Source organism: Ranitomeya variabilis, chromosome 5, assembly GCF_051348905.1.
Source record: "Ranitomeya variabilis isolate aRanVar5 chromosome 5, aRanVar5.hap1, whole genome shotgun sequence".
Classification (NCBI taxonomy): domain Eukaryota; kingdom Metazoa; phylum Chordata; class Amphibia; order Anura; family Dendrobatidae; genus Ranitomeya; species Ranitomeya variabilis.
In genome coordinates this window covers 672,398,831-672,412,017 of record NC_135236.1, presented here as the reverse complement: position 1 = coordinate 672,412,017, position 13,187 = coordinate 672,398,831, and the positions used below count along the sequence as shown (strand labels likewise).

At 44.4% G+C, this 13,187-nt stretch overlaps 1 protein-coding gene across 1 annotated transcript in view; it reads right to left on the bottom strand.

Moving 5' to 3' along the window:
• Positions 1-13,187, bottom strand: part of LARGE1 (LARGE xylosyl- and glucuronyltransferase 1) — a 431,493-nt gene that overhangs the window by 194,501 nt on the left and 223,805 nt on the right. The window lies entirely within an intron of this gene.

The following is a 13,187-nucleotide window of genomic DNA, read 5'->3' as shown; positions in this document are numbered from 1 at the left end:
CCTGTATACAGAGATACATGATAAGATCCTGTCTGTAGTCACCACTAGGGGGAGCTCCCTGTATACAGAGATACATGATAAGATCCTGTCTGCAGCCACCACTAGGGGGAGCTCCCTGTATACAGAGATACATGACAAGAGCCTGTCTGCAGCCACCACTAGGGGGAGCTCCCTGTATACAGAGATACATGATAAGATCCTGTCTGCAGCCACCACTAGGGGGAGCTCCCTGTATACAGAGATACATGACAAGAGCCTGTCTGCAGCCACCACTAGGGGGAGCTCCCTGTATACAGAGATACATGACAAGATCCTGTCTGCAGTCACCACTAGGGGGAGCTCCCTGTATACAGAGATACATGATAAGATCCTGTCTGTAGTCACCACTAGGGGGAGCTCCCTGTATACAGAGATACATGGTGAGATCCTGTCTGCAGCCACCACTAGGGGGAGCTCCCTGTATACAGAGATACATGACAAGAGCCTGTCTGCAGCCACCACTAGGGGGAGCTCCCTGTATACAGAGATACATGATAAGATCCTGTCTGCAGCCACCACTAGGGGGAGCTCCCTGTATACAGAGATACATGACAAGATCCTGTCTGCAGTCACCACTAGGGGGAGCTCCCTGTATACAGAGATACATGGCAAGATCCTGTCTGCAGTCACCACTAGGGGGAGCTCCCTGTATACAGAGATACATGATAAGATCCTGTCTGCAGCCACCACTAGGGGGAGCTCCCTGTATGCAGAGATACATGATAAGATCCTGTCTGCAGTCACCACTAGGGGGAGCTCCCTGTATACAGATACATGATAAGATCCTGTCTGCAGTCACCACTAGGGGGAGCTCCCTGTATACAGAAATACATGATAAGATCCTGTCTGCAGCCAACACTAGGGGGAGCTCCCTGTATACAGAGATACATGATAAGATCCTGTCTGCGGCCACCACTAGGGGGAGCTCCCTGTATACAGAGATACATGATAAGATCCTGTCTGCGGCCACCACTAGGGGGAGCTCCCTGTATACAGAGATACATGATAAGATCCTGTCTGCAGCCACCACTAGGGGGAGCTCCCTGTGTACAGAGATACATGATAAGATCCTGTCTGCAGCCACCACTAGGGGGAGCTCCCTGTATACAGAGATACATGATAAGATCCTGTCTGCAGCCACCACTAGGGGGAGCTACCTGTGTACAGAGATACATGATAAGATCCTGTCTGCAGCCACCACTAGGGGGAGCTCCCTGTATACAGAGATACATGATAAGATTCTGTCTGCAGCCACCACTAGGGGGAGCTCCCTGTATACAGAGATACATGACAAGAGCCTGTCTGCAGCCGCCACAGGGAGAGCTCCCTGTATACAGAGATACATGATAAGATCCTGTCTGCAGCCACTAGGGGAAGCTCCCTGTACACAGAGATACATGATAAGATCCTATTCTGCAGCCACCACTAGGGGGAGCTCCCTGTATAGAGAGATACATGATAAGATCCTGTCTGCAGCCACCACTAGGGGGAGCTCCCTGTATACAGAGATACATGATAAGATCCTGTCTGCAGCCGCCACTAGGGGGAGCTCCCTGTATACAGAGATACATGATAAGATCCTGTCTGCAGCCACCACTAGGGGGAGCTCCCTGTATAGAGAGATACATGATAAGATCCTGTCTGCAGCCACCACTAGGGGGAGCTCCCTGTATACAGAGATACATGATAAGATCCTGTCTGCAGCCGCCACTAGGGGGAGCTCCCTGTATACAGAGATACATGATAAGATCCTGTCTGCAGCCACCACTAGGGGGAGCTCCCTGTATACAGAGATACATGATAAGATCCTGTCTGCAGTCACCACTAGGGGGAGCTCCCTGTATAGAGAGATACATGATAAGATCCTGTCTGCAGCCACCACTAGGGGGAGCTCCCTGTATACAGAGATACATAATAAGATCCTGTCTGCAGCCACCACTAGGGGGAGCTCCCTGTATACAGAGATACATGACAAGAGCCTGTCTGCAGCCACCACTAGGGGGAGCTCCCTGTATACAGAGATACATGACAAGATCCTGTCTGCAGTCACCACTAGGGGGAGCTCCCTGTATACAGAGATACATGATAAGATCCTGTCTGTAGTCACCACTAGGGGGAGCTCCCTGTATACAGAGATACATGATAAGATCCTGTCTGCAGCCACCACTAGGGGAAGCTCCCTGTATACAGAGATACATGACAAGAGCCTGTCTGCAGCCACCACTAGGGGGAGCTCCCTGTATACAGAGATACATGATAAGATCCTGTCTGCAGCCACCACTAGGGGGAGCTCCCTGTATACAGAGATACATGACAAGATCCTGTCTGCAGTCACCACTAGGGGGAGCTCCCTGTATACAGAGATACATGACAAGATCCTGTCTGCAGTCACCACTAGGGGGAGCTCCCTGTATACAGAGATACATGATAAGATCCTGTCTGCAGCCACCACTAGGGGGAGCTCCCTGTATGCAGAGATACATGATAAGATCCTGTCTGCAGTCACCACTAGGGGGAGCTCCCTGTATACAGATACATGATAAGATCCTGTCTGCAGTCACCACTAGGGGGAGCTCCCTGTATACAGAGATACATGATAAGATCCTGTCTGCAGTCACCACTAGGGGGAGCTCCCTGTATACAGAAATACATGATAAGATCCTGTCTGCAGCCAACACTAGGGGGAGCTCCCTGTATACAGAGATACATGATAAGATCCTGTCTGCGGCCACCACTAGGGGGAGCTCCCTGTATACAGAGATACATGATAAGATCCTGTCTGCGGCCACCACTAGGGGGAGCTCCCTGTATACAGAGATACATGATAAGATCCTGTCTGTAGTCACCACTAGGGGGAGCTCCCTGTATACAGAGATACATGATAAGATCCTGTCTGCAGCCACCACTAGGGGGAGCTCCCTGTATACAGAGATACATGACAAGAGCCTGTCTGCAGCCACCACTAGGGGGAGCTCCCTGTATACAGAGATACATGATAAGATCCTGTCTGCAGCCACCACTAGGGGGAGCTCCCTGTATACAGAGATACATGACAAGAGCCTGTCTGCAGCCACCACTAGGGGGAGCTCCCTGTATACAGAGATACATGACAAGATCCTGTCTGCAGTCACCACTAGGGGGAGCTCCCTGTATACAGAGATACATGATAAGATCCTGTCTGTAGTCACCACTAGGGGGAGCTCCCTGTATACAGAGATACATGATAAGATCCTGTCTGCAGCCAACACTAGGGGGAGCTCCCTGTATACAGAGATACATGATAAGATCCTGTCTGCGGCCACCACTAGGGGGAGCTCCCTGTATACAGAGATACATGATAAGATCCTGTCTGCGGCCACCACTAGGGGGAGCTCCCTGTATACAGAGATACATGATAAGATCCTGTCTGCAGCCACCACTAGGGGGAGCTCCCTGTGTACAGAGATACATGATAAGATCCTGTCTGCAGCCACCACTAGGGGGAGCTCCCTGTATACAGAGATACATGATAAGATCCTGTCTGCAGCCACCACTAGGGGGAGCTACCTGTGTACAGAGATACATGATAAGATCCTGTCTGCAGCCACCACTAGGGGGAGCTCCCTGTATACAGAGATACATGATAAGATTCTGTCTGCAGCCACCACTAGGGGGAGCTCCCTGTATACAGAGATACATGACAAGAGCCTGTCTGCAGCCGCCACTAGGGAGAGCTCCCTGTATACAGAGATACATGATAAGATCCTGTCTGCAGCCACTAGGGGAAGCTCCCTGTACACAGAGATACATGATAAGATCCTGTCTGCAGCCGCCACTAGGGGGAGCTCCCTGTATACAGAGATACATGATAAGATCCTGTCTGCAGCCGCCACTAGGGGGAGCTCCCTGTATAGAGAGATACATGATAAGATCCTGTCTGCAGCCACCACTAGGGGGAGCTCCCTGTATAGAGAGATACATGATAAGATCCTGTCTGCAGCCACCACTAGGGGGAGCTCCCTGTATACAGAGATACATGATAAGATCCTGTCTGCAGCCGCCACTAGGGGGAGCTCCCTGTATACAGAGATACATGATAAGATCCTGTCTGCAGCCACCACTAGGGGGAGGTCCCTGTATACAGAGATACATGATAAGATCCTATCTGCAGCCACCACTAGGGGGAGCTCCCTGTATAGAGAGATACATGATAAGATCCTGTCTGCAGCCACCACTAGGGGGAGCTCCCTGTATACAGAGATACATGACAAGAGCCTGTCTGCAGCCGCCACTAGGGAGAGCTCCCTGTATACAGAGATACATGATAAGATCCTGTCTGCAGCCACTAGGGGAACCTCCCTGTACACAGAGATACATGATAAGATCCTATCTGTGGCCACCACTAGGGGGAGCTCCCTGTATAGAGAGATACATGATAAGATCCTGTCTGCAGCCACCACTAGGGGGACCTCCCTGTATACAGAGATACATGACAAGAGCCTGTCTGCAGCCACCACTAGGGGGAGCTCCCTGTATACAGAGATACATGATAAGATCCTGTCTGCAGTCACCACTAGGGGGAGCTCCCTGTATACAGAGATACATGATAAGATCCTGTCTGTAGCCACCACTAGGGGGAGCTCCCTGTATACAGAGATACATGATAAGATCCTGTCTGTAGTCACCACTAGGGGGAGCTCCCTGTATACAGAGATACATGATAAGATCCTGTCTGCAGCCACCACTAGGGGGAGCTCCCTGTATACAGAGATACATGACAAGAGCCTGTCTGCAGCCACCACTAGGGGGAGCTCCCTGTATACAGAGATACATGACAAGAGCCTGTCTGCAGTCACCACTAGGGGGAGCTCCCTGTATACAGAGATACATGATAAGATCCTGTCTGCAGCCACCACTAGGGGGAGCTCCCTGTATACAGAGATACATGATAAGATCCTGTCTGCAGCCACCACTAGGGGGAGCTCCCTGTATACAGAGATACATGATAAGATCCTGTCTGTAGTCACCACTAGGGGGAGCTCCCTGTATACAGAGATACATTATAAGATCCTGTCTGCAGCCACCACTAGGGGGAGCTCCCTGTATACAGAGATACATGACAAGAGCCTGTCTGCAGCCACCACTAGGGGGAGCTCCCTGTATACAGAGATACATGATAAGATCCTGTCTCCAGCCACCACTAGGGGGAGCTCCCTGTATACAGAGATACATGATAAGATCCTGTCTGCAGCCACCACTAGGGGGAGCTCCCTGTATACAGAGATACATGATAAGATCCTGTCTGCAGCCACCACTAGGGGGAGCTCCCCGTATACAGAGATACATGATAAGATCCTGTCTGCAGCCACCACTAGGGGGAGCTCCCTGTACACAGAGATACATGATAAGATCCTATCTGCAGCCACCACTAGGGGGAGCTCCCTGTATACAGAGATACATGATAAGATCCTGTCTGCAGCCACCACTAGGGGGAGCTCCCTGTATACAGAGATACATGATAAGATCCTGTCTGTAGTCACCACTAGGGGGAGCTCCCTGTATACAGAGATACATGATAAGATCCTGTCTGCAGCCACCACTAGGGGGAGCTCCCTGTATACAGAGATACATGACAAGAGCCTGTCTGCAGCCACCACTAGGGGGAGCTCCCTGTATACAGAGATACATGATAAGATCCTGTCTCCAGCCACCACTAGGGGGAGCTCCCTGTATACAGAGATACATGATAAGATCCTGTCTGCAGCCACCACTAGGGGGAGCTCCCTGTATACAGAGATACATGATAAGATCCTGTCTGCAGCCACCACTAGGGGGAGCTCCCCGTATACAGAGATACATGATAAGATCCTGTCTGCAGCCACCACTAGGGGGAGCTCCCTGTACACAGAGATACATGATAAGATCCTATCTGCAGCCACCACTAGGGGGAGCTCCCTGTATACAGAGATACATGATAAGATCCTGTCTGCAGCCACCACTAGGGGGAGCTCCCTGTATACAGAGATACATGATAAGATCCTGTCTGCAGCCACCACTAGGGGGAGCTCCCTGTATACAGAGATACATGATAAGATCCTGTCTGTAGTCACCACTAGGGGGAGCTCCCTGTATACAGAGATACATGATAAGATCCTGTCTGCAGCCACCACTAGGGGGAGCTCCCTGTATACAGAGATACATGACAAGAGCCTGTCTGCAGCCACCACTAGGGGGAGCTCCCTGTATACAGAGATACATGATAAGATCCTGTCTCCAGCCACCACTAGGGGGAGCTCCCTGTATACAGAGATACATGATAAGATCCTGTCTGCAGCCACCACTAGGGGGAGCTCCCTGTATACAGAGATACATGATAAGATCCTGTCTGCAGCCACCACTAGGGGGAGCTCCCCGTATACAGAGATACATGATAAGATCCTGTCTGCAGCCACCACTAGGGGGAGCTCCCTGTACACAGAGATACATGATAAGATCCTGTCTGTAGTCACCACTAGGGGGAGCTCCCTGTATACAGAGATACATGATAAGATCCTGTCTGCAGCCACCACTAGGGGGAGCTCCCTGTATACAGAGATACATGATAAGATCCTGTCTCCAGCCACCACTAGGGGGAGCTCCCTGTATACAGAGATACATGATAAGATCCTGTCTGCAGCCACCACTAGGGGGAGCTCCCTGTATACAGAGATACATGATAAGATCCTGTCTGCAGCCACCACTAGGGGGAGCTCCCTGTATAGAGAGATACATGATAAGATCCTGTCTGCAGTCACCACTAGGGGGAGCTCCCTGTATACAGAGATACATGATAACACCCTGTCTGCAGCCATCACTAGGGGGAGCTCCCTGCACACAGTGCATTAATTCACTCACTAATAAAATAGTATTCAGTGAGCTCCCCCTAGTGGTGACCACACAACAAATATGGCTGCAGTTAAATGTGTGGTAGCTCTAATATTGAAAAGATGTACCAAATAATATTAAACTCCTTTATTAGAAGACATGACCTTAATTACTAGACATTTTCAAGGGGATCAACCTAGCCTTGATTTAAAGAGCGGTCCCTGACCCCAGTCCCGAAGCTAAAATCTCAGAAAATCCATTAAATTATGATTTATCTTCCAAGACTAAAGGGATTTATTGCATATTGAAAAACTCACTTTACATTCGCATCAGACTCCACAACAAATTTTAGCAATAATGGCATTATATAGACAACCCCCCGCCCCGCCACCCACCCCGTCAGTCTGCTCCTCAGTTATTATAACGCAGCCTTGGGATACATTTGGCCATCGATTCTGGAGGAAGATAGATTGACCAAGGTGCAAAAAAAAAATACTAATGTAGAAAAAGCCTAAAATACAATGAGATTTAGGAATTTTTATATTTATTTGCCCATAAAAAGAGTAAAAAACAATAATAATAATAATAATACTGATAATAATGATAATACTAATAATAATAATAATAATAACAACAATAGTAATGATAATGACAATTAAAATAATAATAATAATAATAATAATAATAATAAAAATAATGATAAAATAAAAATAATAATAATGAAACTGATAACAATAATGATGAAAAAAATAATGATAATAATAATAAAAATAGTAATGATAATATTCAAAAAATCTAGTAATAATAATGATAAAAAATAATAACGATGACAATAAAAAAATAATAATGCTAATAATAAAAAAATCATAATGATAAAAAATAATAATAATAACAATAATAAAAAATAGTAAAGCTAATAATACACATTATAAATATAATAATTATAATAATAAGACTGAAAATAAAAATAGTGATGATAATAAATAATAATAATAATAATAAAAATAATAATAATAAAAATACAATTTGCTCAGAATTATTTTGCATTTTTTTTTTTAAAATGTATTATTATTTCTAACTAACTGGGAAACAGCTGGGATTTTTTTTCTGAATTTTCTATATATATATATATATATATATATATATATATATATATATATATATATATATATATATACATATATATATATATACATATATATATATATATATATATATATATATATATATATATATATATAAATAAAACATTTTTTTATTATTATTATTATTATTTATTTCTTTATTTTTTCTTTAGTTTGACGAGATGTAATTTCAGTTTGTTCCGCAACTTTCTGCTTTGGCGGAGAAATATTCTGCTGAATGAAAAAAAAAACTAACGCCATAACCGATCTATAATTTTTTTTTAATGGATTTTATTGTTAAATAGCCGTAGGGAGGCCATAATCGAGCGCATATGTTGTACACACAGAACTCCACCTAATGACAGGGGCCCGCGCCGTCTCCGGGGCCAGTTGCAGGGGTGACGGTTATTGTGGCTGCACAGCACGGACGGAATCACATTTGCGATCCAGACAATTCCATTCCGCTAAATGACGGCCTGAAATCCCTCCAGAGGCGCAGCTGCAGCTAATCAGCCATGGAAATACACAGAAAACACCGCGCGGCCGTCGCAGGAAGCGCCTGAAGGTTCACAATCCCGGCGCGACAAAAAACGTCTGTTTCTGGGAAATTCACACCGAAGCTCCGAGCCATAATTGGGATCTGGGAGGCAAAGAAATTCGGCTGAACCCCATTACTCCGACACGGGCACCAGGTCCCGCCTCATCACTACAGCGCGATAACGTCTTTATCAATGTCACCGGGGGGGTACTTATTTATTTACGCTCCATACAACAAAAAATATACCAGGTTACCATAGTAACCAACACGTCAAAATTACAGACAAAAGCATATATATGAGAATAAAGAAATCAACGTGATCTGAATATTGTATCAGCTGCCAGGTCTGACATACAACCTGACACCAGCGCACATATCTCCTCACCGGGGCAAAGTGGGGCCCCAATACTCACATATGGCACCACCACATTATGGGTGTCAGGTCCGAGCATTCCTACATGAACAGTTTCCTGGAAAGTGCACAGGTCATCGTGGGCCAGTTGAATGGCCACCAAGGTCTCCCGATCTGACCCCCTTAGACTTTTATCTTTGGGGTCATCTGAAGGCAATGGTCTATGCTGTGAAGATATGAGATGTGCAGCATCTGAAACATCGGATACTGGAAGCCTGTGCTAGCATTTCAGTGTTACTCTCAGTGTGTCAAGAGTGGGAGAAGAGGGCTGCATTAACAATCCAACACAATGGGAAGCACTTTGAACACATTTTATAAGTGGTCATAAATCTGTAAATAAATCATGAAATAATAAAGTTACGTTAAAACCAAGCACACCATTGTTTTTCTTGTGAAATTCTCAATAGGTTTCATGTGTCACATGACCCTCTTCCCATTGAAAAAAATAAAGTTGGATCCAAAATGGCCGACTTCAAAATGGCTACCATGGTCACCATCCACCTTGAAAAGTTTTCCCCCTCCCATATATAAAGTGCCACAAACAGGAAGCTGATATCACCAACCATTCCCAATTTATTTAGGTGTTTCCAGATAAATAGCCCACCCTGAATAATGCACTCCCCACATAGTACATACAGCATAGTGCAGCTGTCCTCATAAAGTATAATGCAGCCCTGGGAGTCCCCCGATATAGTAGAATGCAGAACCCCATAGAGTATAAAGTAATACCTCCAGAGAATATAATGTAGCCCCCCCATAAAGAATAATGCAGCCCCCGTAGAGTATAATGCAGCCCCCATAGAGTACAACGCAGCCCCCATATAATATAATGCAGACCCATCCCATAGAGTATAATGCAGCTTCACTCCCCATAGAGCATAATGCATCCACACCCCCACAGAGTATAATGCAGCACTCCATAGAATACAATGCAGCACCCAATAGAATACAATGCAGCACACCCCATAGAGTATAATGCAGCACCTCAAAGTATAATTCAGCCCCCATAGAGTATAATGCAGCCCCCCAGAGTATAATGCAGCCTCCATAGAGTATAATGCAGCCCCTAATGAGTGTAAAACAGACCCACGCCATAGAGTATAATGCAGATCCACTCCCCATAGAGTATAATGCAGCCACACCCTCATAGAGTATAATGCAGCCACACCCCCATAGAGTATAATGCAGCACACCATAGAACATAATGCAGCCCCCAATAGAGTATAATGCAGCCCCCATACAGTATAGTGCAGCACCCCAGAGTATAATTCAGCCATCCATAGAGTATAATGCAGCCCCCATAGAGTATAATGCAGCACCCCAGAGTATAATAAATCCTATACAGAAATATGGAGTATGACGCTCCAAAAATCAGAAACTGTGAATTTTAATAAAAAAATATACAACATTTTATTAAACAAATATACAGACAAAAAAGTAAAAAAGTTCAGTAATTTGAATGGATACAGTAGCTGGTAAAGGCACGAGGACAAAAAAACGCCGCACCTGACAACCATGTACTGCCAAAAATGGCACTGCACTGGAACCGCAAAATCAAAAAGTAACGTATCTTGGGCACTGCCAGTTTAGCTGTCCCAGGGAACACAGATAAAGTAACCCCAACAATTTGTAAATAAGTCATGCAAATCTGGCCAGTGTCTAAAGGGGTATTTAATACCTGTGGGGTGCTCAAGGTACAAAAGCTAAACTGCACATAGATAAAACGTACCAATTAAGATAAAGTGCCAAGTGTCAATGGAAAGTGCTGTACATAGTGCTTACCCATGTGGGGCATGGATGGGATGCATACACTGTCCAAAGCCGCAACACACGTTTCACGCTGATGGCTTCCTCAGGGGGCTTGTGTGTAATTCAGCTCTCCATAGAGTATAATGCAGCCCCTCACAGAGTATAATGCAGCCCCCCAAAGAGTATAAAGCAGCATGAAGTATAATGCAGCAGCCCATGGAGTATAATCCAGCTCCCCCAGAGAGAATAATCCAGCTCCACATATAAAGTATAATGCAGCCCCCAATAGAGTACATATAGTATAATGCACATCTCATAGTCCTACAGTATTATGGCCACCACATACTCACTGATTTAAAAAAAAATAAAAAAAATATACTCAATACTCCTCGTTCCCCTGCTGCGCTATCTCTGAAGCGTTTACTCAGCAGCCCCCCATATAGTATAATGCAGCCCCTCCCCATAGAGTATAATGCAGCCCCTCTTCATATAGCATAATGCAACCCCTCCATAGAGCATAATGCAGCCTCCAGTAGAGTATAATGTAACCCCTCCATAGAGTATAATGCAGCCCCCAGAGTATAATGCACACCCTCCCATAGAGTATAATGCAGCCCCCCATAGAGTATAATGCAGCCCCCCCTAGAGTATAATGCAGCTCCCCATAGAGAATCCAACTCCCAATACCCAATATAAAGTATACATAATGCAGCCCTCCATAGAGTACATATAGTATAATGCACATCTCATAGTCCTCCAGTATTACAGCCATCATGTAATCACTGATTAAAAAAAAAAAAAAAGAAATATACTCAATACTCCTCGCTCCCCTGCTGCTCCGGTCTCTGCAGCACACCTACTCAGAATATAACTACTATAATACTGCCCCTATGTACAAGAATATAACTACTATAATACTGCCCACATGTACAAGAATATAACTGCTATAATACTGCCCCTATGTACAAGAATATAACTACTATAATACTGCCCCTATGTACAAGAATAGAACTACTATAATACTGCCCCTATGTACAAGAATAGAACTACTATAATACTGCCTCTATGTACAAGAATAGAACTACTATAATACTGCCCCTATGCACAAGAATAGAACTACTATAATACTGCTTCTATGTACAAGAATATAACTACTATAATACTGCCCCTATGCACAAGAATAGAACTACTATAATACTGCCTCTATGTACAAGAATATAACTACTATAATACTGCCTCTATGTACAAGAATATAACTACTATAATACTGCCCCTATGTACAAGAATATAACTACTATAATACTGTCCCTATGTACAGGAATATAACTACTATAATACTGCTCCTATGTACAAGAATATAACTACTATAATACTGTCCCTATGTACAAGAATATAACTACTATAATACTGCCCCCTATGTACTAGAATATAACTAATATAATACTGCTCCTATGTACAAGAATATAACTACTATAATACTGCCCCTATGTACAAGAATATAACTACTATAATACTGCTCCTATGTACACGAATATAACTACTATAATACTGCTCCTATGTACAAGAATATAACTACTATAATACTGCTCCTATGTACAAGAATATAACTACTATAATACTGCTCCTATGTACAAGTATATAACTACTATAATACTGCTCCCTATGTACAAGAATATAACTACTATAATACTGCCCCTATGTACAAGAATATAACTACTATAATACTGCCCCCTATGTACAAGAATATAACTACTATAATACTGCTCCTATGTACAAGAATATAACTACTATAATACTGCCCCTATGTACAAGAATATAACTGCAATACTACACAGTATATTGCTGTATGCGGTATTGTACTACACAATCTAGTATTTGTATATCAGATGTGTTGCAGGCCATGCACATGTGATCTTATGATATATCTGATGGGGGGAATGTTCTGTGAGTTTACGATCTTATGTACTGTGATGTTTGTATATTTCGGGAGCCGTCTTTTCTAACCCGCTCTCCTCTCTTTCGGTTGCTCCTCGGCTGGGTTGGTAGCAGTCATACTTTACGGGGGTAATGATGGCGGTTTGGAGGAGTTCTGCAGCTGTTTGGTCGCCCACTTGAGACAGCTTTGCTCAAACTATTTTAATTGAGGTATAATACAATTATGGCGCTAAGTCGTTATTACCCTACGCCGGCGTTCTTTCGCAGGATGAAATGTTTTTCACGTGCCCATAATGCGCTAAACGAAAAGCGAATGTGAATGACTCCATTTACATAATGATTATGGGTGAAAATAAAGTGAAACGCGGAGGGTGTTATAAATGTATGGGGGAGGGGGCACCGCATGACAATATTCAATGCATCGAAGAAGGAGTGTTAACCCCCTGGCTGCTAAAGATGGATAAAAAAAATTATACAGTTGTGTGAAAAAGTGTTTGCCCCCTTCCTGATCTCCTATTCTTTTGCATGTTTGTCAAACTTTAAAGTT